The sequence below is a fragment of the Fukomys damarensis genome, unplaced genomic scaffold, assembly GCF_012274545.1.
Source record: "Fukomys damarensis isolate Sample0158 unplaced genomic scaffold, DMR_v1.0_HiC HiC_scaffold_32, whole genome shotgun sequence".
In the NCBI taxonomy this organism is placed as follows: Eukaryota; Metazoa; Chordata; class Mammalia; order Rodentia; family Bathyergidae; genus Fukomys; species Fukomys damarensis.
Genome location: NW_022900944.1, coordinates 37,197,469 through 37,219,294, shown reverse-complemented (window position 1 = coordinate 37,219,294; position 21,826 = coordinate 37,197,469). Strand labels below are relative to the sequence as shown.

The 21,826-nt window shown below is 42.1% G+C and overlaps 1 protein-coding gene across 3 annotated transcripts in view; it reads left to right on the top strand.

Annotated features, from left to right (window-relative positions):
* The window catches only part of Il34 (interleukin 34), a 50,252-nt gene that overhangs the window by 8,895 nt on the left and 19,531 nt on the right, over window positions 1-21,826 (top strand). The gene's annotated exons all lie outside the window — the stretch shown is intronic.

Below are 21,826 nucleotides of genomic sequence, written 5' to 3'. Positions count from 1 at the left end.
TTTATGAATCCCTGTGACTCCCCAAATCTCTGATAATGCCCTTTTTTCAAATTTGCCTTAACAGCCTGACAAAAAGTTCATTAGATCCCAGAATTATTCCTCAACAATAAGTCCTTCAAATTATGGCCATATTTGGGTCAACTTCTTTTAAAAATACTCTATCTCTGAGACAGTTCTGAGCTGCCAGTCTTTTACAATTTTAGTGTGAGTCATTCAAACACAGAATCTCTTTATGCAAACACAAACATTAGAGTCCACCAAAAAATGTATCCACACTTCTGCAATACTAATAAATTCAGTACTAATAAACGGAGGCTCATGGCCACCAGTTTGAGCACCTCTTGTAATTGTAGAGGCCAAAGACTACTTGCATTATTTTTGGTACTGGGGATCAGACGCAGGTCCTTGCACTTGCAAGGCAGGTGGCAGAACCACTGAGCTAAATCCCCAGCCCAACTTGTATTAATCTTGTAATGTCTCAGTAAATTTAGTATTAAAATATATATGAGTTTCACTTTTCCTGATATGTACATTTTGGTAGACTCTGTATATATTAAACAATATACATACAGTATAATGCTTTGCCACCTCTGCTGAACACAGTTTACAAAATAGAATACATGCTGTTCTGAGCCTTACTTGTTTCACTGGATATAACACACTGTGGTTATAATACATTATGTGTGGTGCACATTCAGGTTGTTTTCTTTCTCTTATCATAGACACCTCTGAGTGAACAACCCCACCCCTGTGGCTTTTTGCAGGTGCACACTATGTATGCAGATAATTCCCAGCAATGGCGTTGCTAGGTATCTACATTGGTAATTGGAGAGGCAGTGCCAATTTCCCCACCATAAAGTCAATACCAAGTTGCATCTGCATCAGCTTTGGATGAGAAATTGCTATTTTCCTACATCATTGCCAATGAATTAAATTGTCAGAGCATTGGATTTTCACCAATCTGATAGGCGAAAAATAGTGACTCAATGTCATCTTAATTTAAATGTGTTATGAAAAGTTTTAAATTTGTAGCATGGTTAAAGACCATTTCTATTTCTTTCTCTAGGGTAGTCTTACTCATTGCTTATTTAAAAAAAATTGGAGTTTCTTTGGCTTTTTCTGTTTCATTCTAGGAGCTGTTGGTATGTCAGGGATTAGCCTTTTGTCTTTTTTTTGTACCAGGGATTGAACTTGGGTCCTTGTGCCATGCAAGGCAGGCGGCAGAACCACCGAGCTAAATCCCCGGCCCAGCCTTTTGTCTTCGATTCAGTTGCACCCAGTGCTTTGTTTTGTTGTTTTGGGTTTTGGGGTGAGAGTATGAGCCAGGTTTTACTTTTACACAGAAAAATCTCTCTCAGCATGTATGGCTTTAGAAGGTGCAGTCATGGTGCATAGACCTTCCTCACCTTAAGGTAAAAGGATATGGTCTGTGTTTTCTAATTGCATATTCAGATTTTAATCCATTTGGAATTTATCTTGGTGTATGTTGGAGGAATAGATCCACCTTTATATTTCTTGCCCCAGATGGCTCTCCTTTCCCTGCTAACTGAGAAGTTATTTTATCTTAAGCTTTTCCCCATAGGCTTTGGATCCAGTCCAGAACTTGCTGCCTTTCCCTCTTGATTCCCACTGCTTTGTCTATTAAGGTTCATAATACATTTTAGTGGGCCAGGGATTTAGCTCAGTGGTGCTGTGCCTGCCTCGCAAGTGCAAGGTCTTGAGTTTGATCACTGGTACCGGAAACAAACAAACAAACAAACAAACATCTTACTATATGGAAGGGATGTTCCCTTTACTTTTTGAGCTCTCTCAGGATATCTTTGCTTATTTATTTTTCCATTTCAGCATTAAACTATAATGTCTAATCACACACACGTGTGTGCTGGTATTTTGATTGGAAATGCCTTAATGAAAACTCAAGTATTACACACATGAAGAAAAGAGAATAAATTATAAGTATGTAGCTTGATGAGTTATCGCAAAGTGAACATACCCTTGAAACCGTTGCCCAGATCTGGAAATATGTGTAGTTATGAAAAGAAAACATCTCACTATAGTTTCTATTGCATGAACTTAGCCGCATGCAGACGCCACCGCCCTGCAGGCCACAGTCACTATTCCCACTCTCTGGAGGGGTAATCATCCTCCTCACTTCTTATGCCATGGATTGGTTTTGCTGGGCTTAAAAGAGCCTTTATTTAAATATATATAAAATATATGTATCTTTTTGTGTCTGGCTTCTTTTGGCCGCCATTATGTTTGAGGGTTTATTTACCCATTCTGCTCTTGATGGACATTTAAGTTGTTCCCAGTTTTGGGGTCTCATGAATTGTGCTGCTGTGAGCATCGTAACACATGGCCTTTGGTACCAGGTCTACACATGTTTTCTTTCTTTCTTTCCTTCCTCCTCCTCCTCTTCCTTCTTGTATAGTACTGCAGCTCCAACCCAGGGCTTCATGCATGCTAGGCAAGAACTTTACCACTGAGCAACACATGCAGCCCTTTTATTTTGAGATAGAGTTCTTGCTAAGTTTCCCAACCTGGACTTGAACTTGTGATTCTCCTGCCTCAGCCTTGTGAGTAGCTAGGATTCCAGGTGTGCATGCTGGTGGTTGGGTTTCAGTATACACATTTCTGTTAGATATTTGTTTATGAACAGAATTACTGGGCCGTGGGAGATGCACAAATTCATCTTAGAAAGTACTGCCAAACCCTTTTCACACTAGATGTGCGAGGGCTGGAGCTGTGGCTCAGTGGCACTGCATCTTCCTGGCAAGTGCAAGGTCCTGAGTTCAGTCCCTGGTTCTGAAACAAACAAACAAACAAACAAAAAATAGATGTGCAATACTTGGATTTGTTGATCTTTTTAGTTTTAGTAATTCTGGTGTGTGTTTAGTGGTATTAATTGTAGTTTTTAATTTCATTTCTTTAACAATTAGGTTGAGAACATTTTTATATGTGCATTGGCCATTTAAACATCTTTCAAAAATTCATAACAAATTTTTATAAAATCTTTTATAAAATATATAGGATTGTTACTGTACTGTATACTTAAAAAGTACCAATAAATTCAATTAAAAAACCAAAATAAAATATATAGGATTCCTTTAAATTTGCACATTAAATTCAGAGGAATGACATTTATTAGGTTACATTTTCCTACCCAAGAACATAGTAAGTTTTTTCTTTTGTTTAGATCTTCTTAGTATTGTTTATAGTTTTTTTTCCCCAGTATCAGGGAGAGTTGAGCTATACCCCTAGCCCTGTCTTTATTTTGAGACAGAATCTCAATATATTGCCCAGGCTAGCCTCGAATTTGTGATACTCCTGCCTCAGCCCTGCAAGTAGCTGAGATTAGAAGCATGTGTACCATGCCTGGCTACAGTTTTTAGTATATACCTTGCACATTTCTTGACAAGTTTATTCCTGGATATTTAAAAGATTACCAAATTCAAGTGCAACACATTTATCTGCAAACAGTGATTCTGCTTCTCAGTAACCGAAGGCAGGTAGCCTGGCGAACACCTGTGATCCCAGCTGCTCAGAAGCCTCCCAGGTGCAAGTGGAGGAGCTCCTTTGACTGAGCCAAGTGCTACCACGGACTCCTCTGGGGAGAGTCTGTGGTCCTCATGGTCTTATGTGCATCTCGTTTCCTGAATGAAGGAATTGTTGGTTTGATTCTCACCCAGGAATCCATTCCTTCCTGGTGTAACGGGCCATTGGAACTGGGGTTTCCCATTGAATTGGGAAAACTTCCTGATTCTGATCTTAGTCTTTTCCAGTTAGTTCTCTCTGGAGTTTTTGTAGATGCTACTTCAAAATAAAATATAGTAACCCCCTCAGAAAAAGGATAACCAAATAACTTTCATTTTTGTTTATGTACGGATTTGGAGAATGTCCCAGTGGACTTAGACTGTCTGAGCTTTTCTAAAACTAACCTTGGGACTCATTGCCCTGATGTTTCTCAGGAAGGGTGAAAAAAAAAAGGGTCTAGGTCAGAAACAGAGCAAAGTCTTTGTCACCCACTTGGCAGAGCGGTCCAGGGGTTCAGACAGTGGCCTCTGGACAAGGCAGGGCTGAAATCCTTGCTCTACTCCTGACTTCTGTGACCTTGGCCAGGTCACCTCACCTCATCCTCAATTTCCTCATAGGAAAGAGAAGATAATATTTCCTACCTGCTGCCCTGTTGAGATTCAGTGAGTTAATATAGGGAAAATTCTTTGGCTTGTGGCAGACAACCAACAGATATGGGGGAGCTTTCATGGGGCTCAGAGCTTCCAGTAGGGGCTGGGCCAGGTGGGCTGTGCATTCAGGATCCTTTCCTGGCTTGGCTGATGCTGATCTTCTCACAGATGCCTGCATGGTGTGCTTAGCCAGGTGCAGCTTCTACTGTGAAGCAAAAGAAAGACATTTTTGAAAAAAATTCCTGAGCTGGGGATGTATTTCTGTTGTAGAGCGCTTGCCTAGCATTCATGAGGCCCTGGGTTTGAGACCCAGCACCAGAAGAACAGAACAAACCAAACCAAAACAAAACCTTTTGTAAGTGCCTGGGCTGCAGAAAGCAAAGGAACAGAGCCAAAGATTCCTGCAGGTAGGCGTTTCAGGTAACTAACTGGGAAGGAAGGTTGGGCCAACACCCTTGGCTTCTAACCAGGCTCTTCTGTGGTCTTTAATTCAGGGCTGGAGCTCCTTCCAAGGGGCTGGTTTGCATGGGAATGGAGCAGCCATCTGCAAAGTGTGTCTCTAGCTTGTGCTGTCCCATGGACTGAGGGTGTTTGTAGTTGAGAGGGTATGAGGTGTGTGTGCCATGGACAGGGGGACAACTTCACGTGGCCAATGAGTAGGAAGGGGTGCCACAGGGAGACCAGGTCCCCCCAGCCCTGAGAACGCCAATAATGCAGGGCTGGTTTCATCAGGGCTCCTGTCTTCTGTCTTCTGATACCTGAGCGGGGTTGAAGCCTTTGTCACCAGCCTGCTATTTCCGAAGAGCTCTGTTTTATTTTTAGACTTAGAAGATATTTTACTTAAAATAAAACACATAGATCTCAAAACATTAAAATTGGTGGTATGTCAGTGTCCTCAATCTGCTGTAGCAAAGTACCTCAAACCTGGTTGTTTATTGTAACAGCAGAATTGTGTCTGCACAGGACTGGAGGGAGGGGATCCAGAGCAAATGTGCCGCAGGGCCAGGATCTCTTGGAAGGCACCAGGGGAGCCTCTTTTCCTGTCTCTTCCCAGCTTCCAATGGTGGCAGCTCCTGGCGCTCCTTGACTTGTGCATATATCACTCTAATCTCTCTTCCAATCGTCACATGGTATTCTTTGGGCTTTCTCTATTTTCTCTCTCTTTTTGCATCAGGACCTATTCCAATCCAGCCTGACCTAACTGTAATTCAGTTACACCTGTAGAGACCATCTTTCCAAATAAGGTCCCTTCTGAGATTCCAAGTAGACGTGGATTTTGGGGGAAAGCACTGTTTAACCCACATAGGAGGCATTATGGTAGATTGGGAACATCCCCCAAACCCTTCTTGTGCTCATAGACTTCGCTTTTGGATATTGATTGGAATATGAGGCTTATAGCTGACTCGGTTGTGGGAGGTGGGGTGGGGTCGGGTTGGAAGAGGCAGGTGACTGTAGGTGTGACCCGGAAGGGTTTATTTCTCTTCCTGGCTCCTTGCTATGCTCTCTGCTCCCTGGCCGCTATGGGATGAGCGACTTTCCTCTGCCTAGGCCCTTCCACCATCCCCTTCCTGCCTTGGAGGCAGCCAACCATGGATTATAACTGTGAGCCCAAATAAACCTCTCCTCCTTTACATTGTGGGTGTCAGGTATTATGTCCCAGCAACAAGGAAAGTGTCTAAGACAGATGGCTTTTGGCCATTGTGTATACCTATGTGGAAACTTGGGTATAGAGATCTAACTTTTCCAATGCCCCAGAAAGTTCTCTCATGTTCCTTCCCAGCCACTTCCTACCACTACTCCCCAACCTAGATAATCACACTTGATTTTTGTTTTTGTTTTTTGTTGGTACCAGGGCTTGAACTCAGGACCTTGTGCTTACAAGGCAGGCGGTGGCACCACTGAGCTAAATCCCCGGCATGTTTGGTTGGTTTTTTGAGACAGTCTCACCATGTAGTTCACACTGGCCTTTAACTCACTATATATCCTTGGCTGGCCTCGAACTCATGACAGTCCTCCTGCCTCAGTCTCCTGAGTGTTGGATTTATAGGTGTGCACCAGGTATTCACATTTATTTATTTATTTAATTTTTTTTTTGGTACTGGGGATTGAACTCAGGTCCTTGTACTTGCAAGGCAGTCCACTGAACCACTGAGCTAAATCCCTGGCCCTTCACATTTATTCTTTATGGGGTATATACTTTTACATTTCTAGGCTAAATATGAGGAGTGTAATTGCTGGGTCATTGGGTAGGTGAATTGCCAAACGTCTTCCAAAATGATCACACCATTTTACCAATGTCTGTTCTCAGGGAGAGTTCTAGTTGCTCCACATTCCATGAGCTCAGATAAGTATTTACCTGGTGATAGCTGCTTTTTGGTGGGAGGAGAGGATAACCCTCTGGTTAGAGGGCAGACATTTCATGTACAGAGCTTTCAAGCTAAAGACTTCCCCCAGCTCCCAACTGACTCATTCCTTTTTTCTTAGTTTTGTTCTCTCTTTCTTGCTGTGGGGTGCAGAGGCCTGTGGACATTCTGTTTTTCCACTCTGAGTCATCTTGCTTGTCACAGGTCCAAGGTCAGAATCGGGGTCCTTTCAGAAAGACAGTTTCCCGGAAGCAGGAGCTGTTTAAAGCATTCAAGGGCCGCATTGATTATTTCCACAATGGCCTGCTCTTTCCTTTTTTCTTCCTCTTACAATCAAGTAACTATTTTTTTTTCACAGATCTCTATTGATAGTGCAAAAGCAAAAGCAATAGCAATAAAGGAAATAATTCAAAAATAAAAGAAAAAGCTTAAGTTTTCTCCAAGACCCATCTTTACTGTTATTAATAGTGAATAATACTAAGAATAGTAAATACTGAGATAGTGTGAGCTATGCCAGCTCATGTTCTAAGTTTTTTACACATGAAAACCCAGTGAACCCTTACACAGTCCTTTGAGGTCAGAATTTTACATCAAACCCACTTTACAGATGCAGGGCCCTAAGTGAGGTGGAGCCAGGATTCAAGACCAGGCAGTGCAGCTCCAGAGTCTGTATGTTTTTTCCCAGTACTGGGGATTGAACTCAGGACTTGGTGCTAGTGAGACAGGCGTGGCACCACTGAGCTAAATCCCTGGCCTTCAGAGTCTGTACCTTACTTGCATGTTTTTCCTTAGGGTCATTCATATTTTATGAAACTTAATCACTTTATATTAAAAGGAAAAATTATGGTGGGTTGTTCATGCCCATAAGCCCAGCTACTTGGGAGGCTGAGGCAGGAAGACTGCAATGTGTGAACCTAGCCTGGCCAACTTGGTGAGATCCTATCTCAGAATAAAAAATAAAGGGCTGGAGATTTAGCTCAGTGATTCCGCCGCCTGCCTTGCAAGTACAATGTCCCGAGTTTGATCCCCAGGACCAAAAAACAAACAAACAAACCCCAAACAAACAAACAAAAAAACAAATAAAAATAAATGTCTGGGGATGTAGCTCAGTGCTCCTTGGTTCAATTCTGTATATAGCCAAAAAAGAAGAAATAGAAAAAGGAAACTTTTATTTTTTTGGTACTGGGGGTTGAACTCTGGTGCTTGCGCTTGCAAGGCAGTCCACCGAACCACTGAGCTAAATCCCCAGCCCAGAAAAAGGAAACTTTATATAACTACCATAAACAAAAGATCCACATTTTTTACTATAAATAGATAATAGCTATAAAAGTACATACTTTGATAAACACATGCCATTATTATTTTTTCTCATATATTAATCATATTCCATTATTCTAAATAGTGCTTTGTGCTATACCCCCCACCTTTATTTGCTTCTTTTTGAGGCAGGGTCTTGCTATGCAGTCCAGGCTGGCCTTGAACTCACTATGTAGCTCAGGCTGAACTTGAACTCACAGAAATCCTACTGCCTCAGCCTCCTGAGTGCTGGCATTACAGGCGTACTGTGCCACGCCCAGTTCTTGCTTTGTTTTGTGGGTATCACATCTAAGAAAATTTTGCCCAACTCAATGCCACCAAGATTTAATCCTAGCTTTTCTTCTAGAAATGTTATGGTTTTAGGTTTCCCAAGTGAGTCCATGGTCATGTCAAGTTAATTTTCGTACATAGTGTAAGAGTTTCCCTGGTTTTTTGTTTTGAGGTAAGGATGTCCACTGCAGATAGGCGGCGGGGGCGGGGAAGAGTACTTGCTGGGCATGCGCAAACCCAGCTCCAGCACACACACAAAAAAGTCCGCTAGTTTATTAGTTTGCGCAGCCGTATTGATTGAAAGCACGCCTTCCCCCTTCCCTCTTTCCTCTCTGGCTCTTTCAAAGAACAAGGAGATTAATTTCATACTTGCTGCAAAGATAAGGAGGCTTTAATACATAACCACTTTTCTATGTCGTTCGTGGAGGAGTTGGCAAGGGTTCCGCACCCACTAAATACCAGTTCATTCTCAGATTTTGTTAACTGCTTTTCTGTGGTTTGGAATTCAGGTTGTTTCCATTTTTTTTTTCTCTTCAAATATAGACAGCGATGCATTAAATATTTCACCTGTATGGTATTTTTTTCCTTTAAAATTATTTAAGGGTGGGCCGGGGATTTAGATCAGTGGTTCTGCTGCCTGCCTTGCAAGCGCAAAGGCCTGAGTTCAATCCCTGGTACTACCATTAAAAAAAAAAATTATTTTAGGGTATATATCTAGCTCTTTATCCACACTAGAAATTGCAGTTAAAAGTGTTCGATCCAGCTGGGTGCAGTGTCGCCCGCCTATAATCCCAACTACTAGGGAGGCCAAGGCAAGAGGATGAAAAATTTGAGGCCAGCCTGGGCAACTTAGCATGATGCTGTCTTAAAATAAAAGGTGTAAAAGGGCTGGGGATGTAGCTCAGTGGTAGGGTGCTTGCACAGTATGTGTGAGGGGTTGGATTCATTCCTCAGCGAGACACTCTTATAATGACTGGGTTCAGTTCCCATGGCCAGGTTGTTAAATGAATTAGTTGCTAAATGAGGAACTGTATATAGTATATATATTGCAATACTTAGAGCAAGGAAATGATGATCAAAGGAAATTCCAGCTTGGTGACTTTGCTTTTATTTGCATAACTCTTACATGCAGTACTGTATTGTATAATAGAACGTAAAATTACAGTTCTGTGCTATACAGTACAACCAGCAAAAATTATGGTACTACAGAAACAAGGTGTACTGTATGAAAAAAAGACATTGGGTCTATAAACAAGATGTACAGAACTGTATTAAAAAAAAAAAAAAAGACAGGTCACAGTCCAAACAGCACACCTTGGTCTTAAGCCCAAACAATCATTAAACAGGGTAGGTTTTGAGGAATATATATAGGGCAAATCAATAAAGAAAAGTGTTTTGGGGTCAGGGATTTAGCTCAGTGGCACAGCGCCTGCCTGGCAAGTACAAGGTCCTGAGTTCGGTCTCTGGTACCAAAAAAAAAAAAAAAAAAGGCAAAGAAAACACCGTAAAAACCAGAAAAGTGTTTCATCTACGGTGTGCTGCTGTGAATTACTTGTGCCTTCCACCAGGGGAGATCCCCAGGAGTTGAGAACTGGAATCACTGCTGTCTCTACAAGAGCTTTCCTGTCCCCCAATCCCAGCTCACCCCATGGCCATGTGATCGGTGGTCTCTTACCCAGCCGCACATGCTTTCCCATGATGCTCTTTTCTACTTGTTAATTGACTGCTTAGCTTCTCCACTGGCCTGTGCGCCTCTTACTGGAAACATCGTAGTAGGTGCCTAATGAGTATTAAGCATAACGGTGGTGGCCAGTGTGGTTTCATCAGCACTGTCATTGGGCCCCGGGGACTCTGTGATGGGGCCGCAGAGAGCTGTGTCTTAGCAGCCACGGCTTGTGTCACCCTTGGGATCTGTATCATGTCATTAGACAGTGTTCTGTATGTGTAAGCCGTGTATCATGGTCAGTGTTGGCTGATGTCACATGCTGACTGGATCCTGCGGTTAAGAATACTGAATCTCAGAGTGAGGTCTTTTTTGACTCTTCTTTCCATAGGATGTATTTACTCAACTTTGACATGAGTGGCATTTGGGGATAGAAAATTCTTTGCTGGGTGGGGTGATCCTGTGCATTGTAAGATGTTTAGCGGCATCTTAGCTTCCCCCTATAGATATTAGAAGCCCCCCCATCATGATGAGATCACCAAAAATATCTGCAAACATCGCCAAATGTCCCCCAGGAGACAAAATCTTCCCAAGACGAGAACCACTGCTCTAGGAAAATTAGCGGATGCTATGATATTTTAAGCCATTCCTTTTGGCCAATGGATGCAAGAGTGTGCTTAATAAAAGTCATTCAGATGGTTCTGGGTCATGTGGGTAGAGACAGTGCATGTCTAGAACTCATTCAATCTTGGTTTGAGAAGCAGGCATTGAAAAAAACACCACGCAGGCCTGGATCCTATCTGATTTCAGAGAAAGGCCAGATGTAGAAGAAAGCACAATGTTCTATTTGTGAAACATCTTGGCAAAGCTATTGATCTGCTACTGCCACTGCTTGCCTCATGGGGCAAGACTCAGTCAGAAAGTAGGAAAATTAGAATATCACCTTTAGCAAGTCTCCGTGAATTAATAGATACAGACATTCAGCATCGTAGCTGCCAACATCAGCAAAGGGTAAAAAATAGGTAGCACATCTAACCTACTTCCAGCTGGAAAAACACAACAGCATCTGTGGTCATGACAAGGATTTGAACTTGAGTCTGACCCAGATACCAGAACTAGAAGCAAAGAGGACAGAAGAGCAGCAGAAGCTGTAGCAGGAGTCTGCAGTCCACAAAGGCTACCTGGGGATACTTGTTAAAGTAAAAACTAGACAAAATAATAATAGTTGGGTGTGGTGGGACATACTTGTAATCCTAGCTACTCCAAAGGCTGAGGCAGGAGGATCACATGTTCAAGGCCAGTTTGGGAGACTTAAAAAGATTCTGCTTCAAAATAAAAGTTTTATTTCATTATTTATTTATTTTTTGTTTTGTTTTTTGAGGCAGAGTCTCATTTTGTAGTTCAGGCTGGCTTTGAACTTACTACGTACCCCAGACTGGCCTTGAACTCTTGGAGAGCCTCCTGTCTCAGCCTTCTGAATGCTCTGCACCACCACACCCAGCCTCAGAACAAACATTTTAGAAAGGACCGGGGATGTAGCTCAGAGGCAAGTTTAAGTCCCTGGGTTCAAACTCCCATCTTAAGGGGAAAAGATTTAACAGAGTTTACTTGAACAAATTTTTATTCTTGAATCAGGCAGCACTCAGAATGGGAAGAGGCACACAGAGCTTCTTGTAGCAGCTCAGGTATAGACTGACCATAAGAGGAAGCGGAAGAAAACGTATTGGGTGCGTTGGGATGGAAAGAATCTAGTTAAGAGGTTAGTCTGTGGTGTCTGAGTGGTGAAATCTTCAGTAAGAGGTCAGTTGGCAGTTTCTGATTGGTATAGTCTTTAGTAATAGCTGAACCAGTGGTTTCTGCGTGGAAAAGTCTTGTGCTTTGGTGTTTGCATTGGACTTTGTTTTGTTTTGTAGACACTTAAAGGTCTATATCTTCTCTATCTAATGGCCCCCCAATTAAAACATTTTTAAACACATCTGACACACAGAGTAATTCCAGTTATTAGACAGAACTGTTGTAAGGGAGGACCTGGGATGTAGCTCAGTAATAAAGCACTTGTCTAGCAGCTCAGTGGAAGAGAACTTGCCGAGCAAGTGTAGAGGTCCTGAGTTCAATCCCCAGTATTGACCAAAAAAAAAAAAAGGATGAATGGAAGTATCTCAGAGGAGAAAACTAGTAGATTAAAAGAGGTGTTGACACTTTATTTTTAAATTTTATGTGTACACATTTGCAGTTTATCTAGTTTATAATTGTCTTGCAGAATGGTTACATGTACAGATTAGTTTGTTTCTTTTTTTAAAAAAATCCCCTCCCCTTCCCCTCCCCTCCCTCCTCCTCTAGTTCCCCTATCCATGTTTCATCCCTGTTGATATTATTTATCTCAGCTCGTGTTATGGCCTATACTGTTTACATTCATTGGGGTTAGTAGGTTCCTGTGAGCAGTACATCTTTATTCTTACTTCCCCTCTTCCTCTCCCTTCACCCTAGTATCGACATCTTTAAATGGATATGGTTAACTATAATGTTCAGGGCAGCACAGTTGGTTGATAAAGCCACAGTGAAATCCAACACGGTGTTTGTAATAGTTGTCAGGATGGTGGTTATATTTACAGGGAGCTGGGCTTGGGACAGAGCACAGGAAGGGCAACTGAGCAGGCCGGTCATATTCCATTTCTTGATTGAGTGCTTGTCTTAGTTATTTTTTCTTGTTGCAGAGTTGAAATACCCAACACCCAAAGTTAAAGGAGAAAAGGTTTATTTTGGCTCACAGTTGGTAGAGGTTTTAGTTCATAGTCACCTGGCTCCAAGGCAGGGGGCATAGCCGAGGATCATCGAAGAGAAACAGTCCATGGCAGGCAGGCAGAAAGCAGCAAGCAGCAAACAACAAACAAGAACCCTCTTTGTTTCCCTTACATTCCATTTATGCTACCTGCCCTCACACCCAGAACTATGCCAAACCAATCAGGGGACTGATTTAGTAATCACAAACCCTTAATCCCAGCCACCTCTAAAAAAGTCCCACTGCATGAGGGACATCTAGACACAAGCCATAACAGTGATAGTTATAAGATGTGATTGCCTTGTCATAATTCATTAAACTGTACATTTGCTTGATGTCCTCTGTATCTGTTTTATTTATTTATTTTTTTTGAGATAGGGTCTTGCTAGTAGTAGGTCAGGCTGGCTTTGAACTCATTATGTAGCCCAGGCTGACCTCAAACTCACAGTGATTCTCCAGCCTTAGCTTCCTAAGCGCTGGAATCACAGGTGTGTGCCACCAGGCCCAGCTATTTTAAAATAAAGTTTTTTAATGTTACAGTTTAGATGGAGGTGCATCTATAATCCCAGGAGGCTGAGGCAAAAGGACTGCAAGTTGGAGTCCAGCTTGAGTAATTTAGCTAGAATCAGTGTTTTAATAAAAGATACAAAGGTTTGTGGGTGTAGCTCAGTGCTAGAGTGCACCTGGGTTTGATCTCTCATAACACACACACACACACACACACACACACACACACACACACAAATGCATGAAAGAACATTGCAGTATGCTTCGTTTTGTGGGCAAAAAGGAAATAAGACAATTATGTTTTTATTTTAAAATATAAACCATACAAGGATAAACCAAAAACTAACCAAAATGTTTATCTGTCTGGAGAGTGGGGAAATGGGGCAGGGAGAGCTAGAGACTGGAAGCCAGACTTCTAAATAGACCTGTTGCTGTTTTTATTTCGGGATGCCCTAAATCACGGTATCCGATAGTTTCGCTTGCCGGGGCTCTGTTCATTGCAGGGGAATTGTTTTGTGCTGCATGTAATAAAATATATACCATAGTTCATGTATGTGAGTAAAAACTTCCTTTTCTAAAATGTTTTTTATTATAGCATTAATAAGAGAGGGCCACACAGATTAAACTAGTGGGATATTTGACCTTGTTTTTATGGCATCAATTTCTGGTGTGGTGGCAAGGATCACAATTCCTAGTGAGTTCTCAAAGTTCTTGGCACAAATTTTGTGTGCTTTTTCACTGAAAATAATTGTTCGAAAATATGCATACTGCCAAAAAGCCATGATACGAGTGCGGTGGGATTGTGAAGCAGTGATATTTTTTGCTGGGAAGAAAGGTCTTGTAAAAGTCTGGTAGAGATATGATCAACGCCCCCGCCACTCTCTCTCCTCCTGGGGTTCAAACTCAGGGCCTTCGCACTGAGCTACCGCCCCAGCCCTTTTTGTCTTTATATTCTTAATTTTGAGTAAGGGTCTGGCTAAATTGCTGTTTCCCAGGCTGGGCCTCCATTTTGCCACCCTCCTGCCTCGGCCTGTCTGAGTGCTGGGATTACAGAAGAGCACCACCATGACCAGCTGCAAATTTTTCTTTTTATTCGAACGCCTTCTTGCAATTCTGTACATTGCACGACTTAATAAGCAGCCATTTATTTTTCTAACATTAACAGTGTTGTATAGGTAATTGTAGAAATAACCCTTGCAGAGAACTATTTGATACATTTTTGTAATTCCTATACCACAGCTGCTAACAAACTGTTTTAATATATGAAATAACAGCCAAATTTAATATTAAATGAGAAAGCACATGTTTGTTTAACAGTGCTAAGTGCCTGTCTTCACAGGCGCACACAGAGGTAGGGTGAGTGCTGTCATACAGCTGTGGTCTTTCACTGGCTGAGTCGCACGGCACAGGTGACTTGCACTGACTGACCGCGTGCAGTCGCTCAGGAAGCAGTCAGGCTTGTCCCACCCCACTCTTCACTGCCTGCCCTCGGCCCTGACAGAGTCCACACTTGGGCACTGTACAACTGAGTTATGAAAAATACAGCTAAAATTCACATTATGTTCAAAGTTTATTATCTTGTGGGGGGTACATGACTAGCTGTACAGGGCCCAAAAATGGGTTAAATGGGACCGATTAGTGCAAACTAAAAAAAACTTTTAAAGTCCCTAAAAAACATCTGGGTGTAGTGGCACATGCCTTTAATCCTGGTACTCAGGAGGTTGATGCAGGAGGATCACTATAAATTTTTTGTTTGTCTGTTGGTACTGGGAATCAAACTCGGGACCTTGTGCTTTCTAGGCAGGTGGTGGAACCACTGAGCTAAATCCCCAGTCCAGGATCACTATAAATTTGAGGCCAGACTGGGCTACATAGTGAGTTCAAAGCCAGCTGAATGACATAGGGAGACACTGCCTCAAAACAAAACCAAAAACAAAACCCCTAAAACTCAAAACCCATGGTCTTTTGACTATACATACCTAGTCAGAATATAATGCTAAAATAAAAAGAATGATAAAAAACTTTTTGTTACATTGTGGTATTAGTATTACCATTTTGAAATGATTAGATAGATACATAAAGACAGATCTCTTGCCTCATTAAGAAACAAGATTTCCTTTACAAGAAAAGAGACACAAAGCCAGGCATGGTGATGCCTACCTGTAATCCCAGCACTCCGAGAGGCTGAGGCAGGAAGTTTGTAAATTTGAGCCCAGCCTAGGCAACCTAATGACTTAGTGAGACCTTATTACTAAATAAAAATATTGTAAAAAGGGCTGAGACTTTAGCTTAGTGTGATGCCTGGGTTCAGTCCCCAGAACTGATAGAGAAAGAGACAGAGAGCCAAGTATTAAGTTGAAGAAATTAAAACCTTGATGATTCTAAATGATTTAATTAGGAATTAATGATCCAGCTGTATCTTTCTTAGAAAAGTTGAATTTCTAGATCTGTCCACCTGAAAAGGTCTTGGCCAATGACAGTGCTGTAGTAATGAACCACTGCCCAGGCTAAGGGGTGTCAATGCCGTTTATCACTGAAAGGGCTCCTTGGGGCAGGATCTGACTTCAAGTCTGGGGCAGAAATTGCATAGGCTGAGTCTGGAACCTCCTAAGATGTCTGACAGCAAGGAAACAACTGAAGATCACAGGGGCCCTGTCAGTAGGACAGGAACCAGCTAGAAGGAGCTCTCATTAGCCTAATGAGGAAGCGATAGGAACATCAAAGAGAGTAATAAATACCCATTTTGGAAACCAGCCTGGCAATTCCTTACTGTTGACTCTCCAGCTAGCATATCATCAGTAACTCACTCCTAGGCGCTTCCCCAAGACAAATCACTACACACATTCATACCTGTGTACTAAGTCCATCTTCCATCATTATAGCAAAATACCAGAGGCTGGGGCATGGGTAAAGGAACAGGTTTATTTTGCTCACAGTTCTGAAGGTTCGAGGTTGTGGTACCAGCATCTTCTGGCTTCCAGTGAGGCCCTCGTGGTGAATGGCTTTACAGTGGCAGGACAGTATGGGGAGGGGGCGATCACAGCAGAGGACCCTGGAGAACGGGCAGTCGGGCTTCATCTTTCATAACAGTCCTCACTCCTGCAAACTGGGGTCCCAAGAGAACTAAATAAATTCCTTCCCAGGGCAGAGCGCCCCCATGACCATCGCTGAAGCCTGAAAGTAGCTCAGTACCCATCTGCCTATAGGTGGATGAGCAGCCAGAGGTACAGTGGGAAACTCAGTACTCAGCCAGAGACGGAGCTCACTTCCGGCTGCCTCAGTCACACAGGTGGATCCCCGCAGCATTGGCCAAGCGAAAGAAAACAGGACAAGCATGGCCGTTACTGTATAATTCTGTTTATAGAACATTCTGGAAAAAGTCAAACTCCAGGGACAGAAGTTGGGTCAGTGGGACTTGTGAAAACGACAGTCTTCCAAGGGGTATGAGGGAATTTGGGGGTACTAGAGATGTTCTGTATCTTGGGGTGTTAACAGATTGTTCGTCGAAACTTCTCAAGCTGCACATGCTTGGTGGGTGGACTATAAGGTTCATTTCACATTGTACCTCAGTAAGCATGGCTTAGGGATAACTAAAATGGATTGAAATAATAATTCATTAGGGATCAACCGTCGTGAATGACATGGTAACTATCCAGAACATGAAGTTCATGGTCAGAAACTGCTTCAAAGGAGGCAAATGGCCATCAATGTCCTTTGCCCCAGGAAGGCAACTTTACCTAAGATAGCAGCTGGGGAGAACCAGCCACAATGCCCAAGATTGTGCTGGATGTCATCTGCATTTGGAATCAGAACTCACGTGGGTGTGGCACAATAACTGGCTTTGGCATGATTTATGATTCTTTGGATTACGTAAAAAAAAAAAACCCTCAAATATAGATGTGAAAGATGTGGCCTATGTATATAAAAAGAGGAAGAGAGGCAGAAGGATTGCAAATTCAAGCCCAGCCGTGGCTATATAGTGAAATCTTGCCTCAAAAAAAAGGTGCAGGGAAAAGATGACCCCAAGAAAAAAGTGAATGAAACCAGATGTGATGGTGCATGCCTATAATCCCAGCACTTGGGAGGCTGAGGCGGGAGGATGGCTTTGAGTTCCAGGCCAGTTTGGACTACATAGTGAGTTCAAGGACAGCCTGAACTACATAGTGAGACCTGGTCTCAAAAAACAAAAACCCAACAAACAAAAAAGTGAAAGGAATGCAAAAATTGGAAGGGACCGTCAGGCAGACTGTAAGTGCCAATGTGGTGCTAGCAAAAAGGAAAACATTCTGCAGCTACTTGCCTGGTGTGGTAGCACATGCCTATACCAGCCTTCGGGAGGCTAAACCTGGAAAATTGCCATGAATTAGAGGCCATAGTGAATTCAAAGCCAGTCATAACTACATAGTGAGACCTTGTCTTAAAGCAAAAAATAAAAATTAAAAGGTCTGCAGCTACTTTATCCATAATAATTGTACATATTTTTCACAATAATGAAACATAAAAACTTTTAAAAAATTAATTTCAAAATGATACGAAAAATGCTAATTATTTATACCAGGAGGATACTCATTCTGAAAATGGGGAAAAGAAATAAACCTGGATTTTATCCTGCTTTTTATATGCACACCACGCTTGTTGATAAGAAAATAGATAATGAAGGAAAGTTCTACTTTAGAGAAGAATACCAGTAATAAATGTAGGTGGAAAGACAGAGGCAGGAACTGCGCCTCTAATGAAATCTTGGATCAAAGCTATAGTGCCTGATGAAAGATAAAACTTGTGGGAAATTCACAATGGACGAACTGGGCGGAAAGAACATGACATTAAGTACCTCCTACTATGATGATACAGGAAGTATTAAACATCTGTAAAAATTTTATTTGAGCCCAGCCAGGTGCAGTGGTGCACGCCTGTGATCCCAGCTCCTTGGCACTGAGGCAGGAGGATTGAAAGTTTGAAGCCAGCCTGGGGCAACTTTTTGAGATTCTGTCTCACAATAAAATTTTCTTTTATTTTTCTTTCTTTTTTTCCTGTACCAGGGATCGAACTTAGGACCTTACACTTGAGGCAGGTGTGGTGCCCCTGAGCTAAATCCTTGACCCTCAAAGTAAAATTTTTAAAAAGGCAGAGAGGGTGTCTGTGGATGTAAATCAGTAGTAGAGCATCCCTGATTCAGTCCCTACTACTGGGGGGAAAAAGCCCAGTGAAGCCTTTTAATCTAAATAGAAATACAGAAATTAAAAAAACATGTTAAATGACATTCGCGGATGTGATCAGCCAAATGCAGAACATGGGAAATCTACAGGACAAGTAACCTCACGTCTCCAACAAACATAGGGGGAAAATGGGAAAGTCACTGGACATGGCAGCACATGCCTGTAATCCCAGCTCTTGGGAAGCTGAGGCAGGAGGATCACAAGGTCAAGAGCAGTCTTGACAGTGTATAAATAAGCAAACAAAAAGGAAAGTTAATTGTTATGAATTTTTAAAATCCTAAGAGCTCAAAACTTACAGAGCTACAGAAATTAAGACAGTGTGGTACTATTGGCATAAGAATAGCCATACAATTCTAGGCATGGAATTGAGCCAGGCTTACAGTTCCAGCACTCTGGAAGGCTGAGGCAGGAGGACCACAAGTTCAAAGGCAACTTAGTGACTTAGCAAGATCCTGTCTCAAACTGAAAAATTTTGAAAAGGGGAATTGAGAATACAGAAATAATAAATCCTTGTGTTTATAGTCAACTGATTTTGACAACAGTGCCAAGAACTTTCAACAGGGAAATAATAGTCTGGCAAAAGGATTGCAAGTTTGAACCTAGCCTGGGCAATTTAGTGACTGAGTGAGATCCTGTCTCAAAATACAAAATACAAAGTGGGCTGGGAATGTCACTTAGTGCAAAGGCTCTGAGTTCAATTCCCAGTACCTCAAAAAAGAAAATATTTGCCAGTCATATATCTAATAAATGTCTAGTACCCAGAATATAAAGAACACCTGTAACTAAAATATAAAGACAATGCAATTAAAAATGGTCAAAGAATTTGAACAGACCTTTCTCCAAAGAAAATATACAAATTGCAGTAAGCGTATGAAAAGATGCTTGGCATCATTTGCCGTCATGGAAATACAAATTAAAACCAAAACCACAATGACGTATCAGTTATACCTACTAGGATGGCCACAAGAACAAAAAAAACAATAAGTGTTTGCAAGACTGTGAAGACATTGGAATCCTCCTGCATGGCTTGTGGGAATGTAGGCTGGCATCTTCTCAAAAAGTTAAACGAAATGAGCCTGTGACCCAGCAATTCCATTCTTAAGTGTATACAGAAGTCCCTTCTTACCTGCCATTTGCTTTCTGAGTTTCTTTTACTTGTGGTCAACCTTGGTCCAAAAATATTAGATGGGAAATTCCAGGAATAAATGATTCATACGTTTAATTTATTATTATTATTATTGTTATTATTATTATTATTTGAGACAGGGTATCACTATGTAGTTCAGACTGGCCTTGAATTCACTATGTAGCCCAGGTTGGCCTTGAGCTCGTGGCAGTCCTCCTGCCTCCACCTCCCAAGTCCTGGGAATTCAGGCAGGCACTACCATGCCTACTTACAAGTTTTAAATTGCACGCTGTCCTGTGAAGTGTGATGACATCTCCTGCCATCCCACTCTATCCACCTGGGATGAACATCATCTGGTGTCCAGTGTATCCACACTGTATAGCCTACCTGCCCACTAGCAGTTATGTATGCACGTAGCTGCTAAATGATCAGATCAACTCTTTCTGTGTAACAATGCTTGTGTCCAAGTAACCCTTATCCCACTTACTAATGGCTCTGGAGCACAAAGGTAGTGGAACTGGGAATTCAAATATGCCAAAGAGAAGCCGTGAAATGTTTCCTTTAAGTGGAAAGGTGAAAGCTTTCTAATTAATGAAGAAAACATTTTCATATGCTGAGGTTCCTAAGATCTATGGTAAATTGTTGCTAACTGCTGACTGTATCTAATTTATACATGAAACTTTATCATAGCTATGTATGAATGGGTAGGGGCATAGTATGTATGGGGTTTGGCATCTGCAGTTTCAGATATATAGTGGAGGTGCTGGACTGTAGTATCCCCCCAGGGTAAGAGGGAACCACTCTACCCAAAAGAATTGAAAACATCCCCCCCCCTCCTTTTGTTGTTGTTCTTGTTTGTTTTTGTTTTGGTTTGGATTTCTTGAGACAAAGTTTTGCTGTGTAGCCAGGCTGGCCTTGAACTCTCAGCAGTGCTGCTGCCTCAGCCTTCTGAGTACTGGGATCACAGGTGTGCGCCACCATGCCCGGCTGAGACATTCTCACCCAAAAGCTTGCATGAGTGTTCACTGCAGTATCATTCATAATTTCCAAAAACTACAGACAACCCCAATGTTCTCCACCCGATGAATGGAAAAGAAAATGTGGCAGATTTACACAACCAAGTATTTATTATTTGGCCCTAGATAGGAATGGAGAACAGGTGGAACATCCTTAGTCTGAAAATCTGAAATCCAAAATGTTCCAAAATCTGAAACTATTTTTTTCTTTTTTATTGAGTTTATTGGTACTTTTAAGTCTATAGTATAGTTACAGTCATTGAAACGTTTTGAATGCTGACTCGATACCACAAGTCAAAACCCCACACCTGGCCTCCTGTGACAAGTCTCAGTGAGAACACAGGTGCACTAGAAATACTGTATAAAGTCACCTTCAGGCTGTGTGTGTGAGGTTTGCGTGAAACATGCATGAATTTCATGTTGGGACTTGGGGCCCGCACCCAGCTTACTGATTATGTACATGCAAACACTCCAACACCCCCCGCCAAACCTGAAGTCGGAAACAGTTCTGGGCACAAGTATATTCGGATAGCCTGCACCGCTATGTGCCATGTCTTAGTCTGGGGGGTGACCATAACAAGATACTGAAAACTAAGTGGCTTAAACAGCAGAAAGGAGTTTTCTGGAGGCTGGAAGTCTGAGATCAGGGGGCTAGCATGAGTGATTTCTGGCCAGGACTGTCTCTTTGGCTTACAGATGGTTGCTTACTCCTTCTGTCACCCCATGACTGCATAACCCTTCATGTGAGGACAAGGATAGTGAGGGAGGACATGCTCTGATGGCTGCTCTTATAAGGGCACTGATCATATCAGAAGGGCCCCATCCTTATGATCGTAGCCCCAGTCACCTCTGAAATGTCCCTCTGCAAATCCCATTACAGTAGGGGCTAGGGCTTCAACAGATACATTTGGAGAGACTCAAACTTTCAGTTCACAGATGAGTAAATCCTGTACGCATTTTGCTAGCGAAAGAAGCCAGGTGAAGAGAACCACGTGCTGTGTGATTCACTTTATATGAAATGTCCAGGACAAGCAAATCCATACAGATGGAAAAGATACTAGTGGTTGCCAGGGGCTGCGGGGAGAGAGAACAGAGAGCGACTACTAATGGATTCTTTATTTTAGGGGCAATGAAAATGTTCTGGGGCCAGGGGTTTGGCTCAGTAGTTCTGCTGCCTGCCTCACAAGCACAAGGTCTCAAGTTTGATCCCTGCTACCAAAAAGAAATGCTCACAATTTTGTGAGCATACTAAAAACAAAACAAACAATAAAAACTTCCCCAAACACTAATTGTACACTTGTACACTTTAAAATGGTGAGTTTTATGGCATGAGAATGATTTCTTTCTCTTTATTTTTTTGAGAATGATTTTTTTTTTTTTTTTTT